Below are 4,737 nucleotides of genomic sequence, written 5' to 3'. Positions count from 1 at the left end.
ATAGTTTAAATTTGAACTCAAAAGTTTTGTTTTGAAATTTAAATAGTTGAAACCCTAATGTTTTGAAATGTTTCAAAACTTGCCCTCAAGTTTTGGAATTTAAAATTTGATTAAAAGTTTAATTTAGGAATGTTAAATTCTATAAACCTAGTATAGGTTTTGAAAAGTTCAAATCACACCCTTATGGTTTTATTAATTAATTAAAGTGTATAATTAAAAGAAATTTAGTAAATCCATAAAGTTTTGGTGTAAAATTTAATTAAAAAGTATAAATTAGAACACCTAGTATTTTAAAAGTGTAAATTACACCCTATACTGTATATAACATTAAAAGTCTAACATTATATATATGTATGAGTAAAAGTCAGTCTTACCGTTAGTAGGCCTCATTCACGAAGCTGATCTATAAGGGGTGTTTAAGGAAATTGCCTTTAAAATGGCGATTGAATGGGTATCCACTCTTACCCACCGCACGCTTGACTAGTGGAGGGTCGTTAGCCGAACGGGTAGGATAGGATAGAAACCTTCCATTATAAGTATAATGAAGTACAAAAGTAACTACATGCTTTTTCAAAATTCCCAATCTTAGTTACTTTAGGCAAAAGTGAATTGATGCAATTCCATGAAATTACACTTTGTGCCCTTGCGAAGACGTTAGTGGAGCGTGTGTGGTTAACCGGCACACTAAATGGTTCTAAGCAAAGGTTGCAAAGGGTGACTCAATGTTTTTCATAGTTCGGTGGAGCGTGTGTGGTTTACCGGCACATTGAATAGGTGACTGTAACATGTGAGGGCACCATGTAGATTTGCATGGTTATTCACACCCTGTTTTGTGATCCTCGGCATCCCAGTCACAAACTAGAGGGGCATATTGAGATTTACACATGCCATTGAAAAGTTCAATGAATCTCATAGGATCTAGGAGTTTTCAATACATTTAAAACTTAATCTATTTTTTTTGTTTTTCATGGTGGAAAATTAGTGAATTGTCATTCACTTACCTTCAAATGTTCTGCAACTAGGGTTACGGCATCCCTCTCCTGAGTTGTGGAACATTGTGTTGGGTCCTAGCCTTAATATCTCATTTGGGTGATTTATTAAGGACTCAATCTATCAACTAACTTGAATTTGTTTTCTCCCGTTTTGTAGATGTCAAAGTACGACAACTATGGTCTTCCCAAATCCCGTGGAACAAGCATTCCACGTGAAGATGATATTCCACGATTCAATCGAGGAACAAGAAATCATGCTTCACTTCCTCCTCCTCCTCCCGTTGTTCTCCCTAACCCACAAGATCGAAGAATTGAAAGGTTCAATGTCACTATAGCCCTATTGGCAATGAAACATGAAGATGGTAAACCCGTGTGTGCCCATGTTCTAGGAATGAAATCACACATCGATAGGTTGATAATGTTGGGTGTGTCATTCCCTGATGAGTTGGCTATAGGCTGGGTTCTACAGTCACTCCCTGAATAATATAATGAGTTCAAAAGAAAGTATTATATGATGGATAATGACGCAAACCTCATTGACCTAACTTACATGCTCATTGCTGCTGAATCAAAAATGATTTGGCAAAGCAATGGAGCATATTTGTTGGGAAAGTCAACCAACCATGCTTCCGAGGACGTTCTAGGAGAACCAACCTGCGTTTGTTGCCAAGAGAAAGGGCGTTGGATACAAGTCTGCCCTAAGAGCCTGAAGAGTCCAGAAGATGGGAGAGTCAAAGAGTATGGTTGTGCTTTAGGTAAAATCCACTATCTAACTCCATTAAGTTCCTATTCATTGATTCTTAATACATGATGTGATAAGATTGCATTTGAATGTTTTGCAGGATCAGTGAAAAAGAGAGGAAGCTTGATGAAAAAGCAAGATGAGTCTAATCACAAAGAAATGGATCTCGATCGCATGGGTTTGAAGATTAGATTTTGAGCTTAGAAAGTTATGATAGAGTTGTTAGGAACATTCAATTACATAGTTTTTCAATTGATTTTGCATTGTAAGGACAAATGTTTTCCACTGCTTTTATGAATAAAATAAATTTTGGTTTGACTCATTTATTTATTTATGTATTTCCTTGCAATGAAATCGTTATGAAAAATTGATGTTTGCATATTTCTGCAACGAATGGATCTGATTCTTAATCGTGTTATTTGTGGAAAGGTCAAGAATTTACCAAATAGGGAAAGTTTCTCATCGCCCAAGTTTCATTTGGATAGAGACTTGGAATCATGCAACAAGTATTGTATGATGAATGAAAAAACTTTCACATTTGGGAAAATTAGACTAATTCGTTGACAAAGTGTTAAGTGAAGGACTAGGAGATCAAGTACACAAGGTTGTTTATTGATCAAGTCCACCACAAGAGTAACAAAGATATTCGTCATGATTTACTAAGGTTGAGTAAATACGATTACACTTATGAGATTAAGTGTAATTCTTAGTTGATTGAAAAATGTTTAAATCAATAGCAGAACGAATAAAAGGAATCAAGTAGGCAAAAAGATAAAAATTTCTCTATTCTAAGAAGAAGGGAGAGTACCTTTTATTATGTTATATGATAGGTCTTATGATTAAGAACCATATCACAACTGATCCTTTAAGTGAGTCTTAGTGCAATTGTATGTCTAAGAAGAGGAATCAAGAATTGAAGAAATGGTTAAATCAAGAAGTCAATCATACTTCGTTCCAAAACAAGTCTTAAAGTTAAGATTGTGACATTGAGTGACAAGTCTTAAGAAGGTTTATAACACTTATCAAATGTAGAATATGGAAAAAAGTCTTCTTATTCTTGCACATTTGAAATTGGAAAGTTGTGATGTCTTGGATAAGACAAAGATCAACTAGGACCAATTTTATGAAGTGTTTTGTCTTGATAAAAGCTACACTATTTCTTGAATATTTGTTTGTCAAGAAATGTTTTATTGACAAGAGAATCTTATATGTCAAGGAGTCATTGGGAGTCTTAATGGTCTTGAAAGGTTTCAAGAACAAATCAAGAATAAACCTTATCGATCATCACTAGCACACGACTTGAGGTTTACAACCTATCGTGTTGACATTATCTTGTTTCTATGCCATTCCAATTGAGTTAATTATGCATGTGAGCCCTATGAGTTCTCATTTGAATGCATAAAAGGCAAGGACCTTAATCAATGAAAAGTACATTGATGGGAAAGGGTGAGCTGCTTAACTACTTGGAAGACATGGTGGGCAGCCATGTTACTATAAGGTAAGAAATCAAGATTGAGAAAGGTCGGTCCATATGAGTTTGAATTTGTAGTAAACTTTCTTTTTGACAAATTCACATGGATAGGAACACATACACCATTAAAATCTAAGTGTCATAAGATTCTCTCCTTCATGAAAATGACTGTGAGGAAATGCTTTCACTAAGAAAGATTTTAAGAAGATAGTGATTGAAAAATTGTATTCTCAAATTTGATTATGGTTACGGTATCCCTTTCCATGATCCGAATTGTGAGATTTGACAATTAGTATGAATTGTTTAAGACACACATATGAGCTATCTTGGATAAAGGTGTGTGAGATCAAGAAGCCTTGATAAAAGATTATCAAAGCATTAAGTATTAGAAATATGAACTTAAGAAATTCAATAGGTATTGTTTTCCTGTAAGTTAAGTTGTTTTCTAAATACATGTTAAAGCTAGTGGGAGCATAAGTGTTATGTTTATAATAATCATCATGATAGTGGGAGCATAAATGTTATGATTGTATGATTATTAAGGCAAGTATTGCAAGTTAGCAATATTAATTATAGAAAACAAGAGTTATACTTTGCAAAGTAGTAAGGATGTAAAATTCTTTTTCTATAATTAAGGGAGAGAATATTGTACTTCGTTTCAAAATCTAAAGCTTAGATTAAGAAATTTTAATAAATTTAGTCAAAAGATACATAGTGTGTTCTTAAATTTCGATTATGATTACGGCATCCCTCTTCATAATTCGAATTATAAGAACGTAGCACATAAAATATTATGGCAGAAGATTGATAAAGTATTAAATCTTCATGTAAGACATTATGCATCGTGTCCAATACGCTTCGGGTATAGGATCGATTGCGAATGCTGTAATATTTGACCATTCTAAAATTTTCCAAATTTCTAGCGTATTTAGAGGGAAAAGGGACTAGAATTGGTTTTGACTAAGATAATTAAACAACTATCAAAGGACGATCCAAAGCTCGCTGAGGATTGGTCGCTTGTGAGTAGTTGGAAGTATGATATTGGATGGAGCATATCGACATTATTATGAATAGTTAAGATTCTCTTAAGAATGAGTTGTGATATGGTAAGTATGGAAAGGTTTTCATATTGGGAGTTAGATATTGAGAATTTATGTCTAAGATTAGAAACTTTTATGCAAAAGGATGTTCAAAGGAATGTACTTTGAGTGAGAGACATCACATCTATGGAATTGTCTTGTGACAATCTCCGATAGATGACTTTGTAATTTCATTGGCAATAGTCCTTGTGACTTCAGTGCAGTGATATTACAAAAGGATTATTGCATAAAATGTTAGAATCTAGCATATTCTATAAGTGGCAAGAATTTGATATTCTCTCACTTGTAGAAAGGACTGGGAGTTGTGAAATGAGTATGATTGGTAATGTGTTTATTTGATCTATTTCACAAAGTAAGAACCATAGGAAAACATTGTGTGCATGCTAAGAGCATGGGAAAAGTGTGGTAATAATTCAAGTAAGAAGTTGATTA

Source organism: Lactuca serriola, chromosome 2, assembly GCF_051521515.1.
Source record: "Lactuca serriola cultivar US96UC23 chromosome 2, Lser_US96UC23_V15, whole genome shotgun sequence".
Taxonomy (NCBI): Eukaryota; Viridiplantae; Streptophyta; class Magnoliopsida; order Asterales; family Asteraceae; genus Lactuca; species Lactuca serriola.
Note: the sequence above shows the minus strand (reverse complement) of the source record.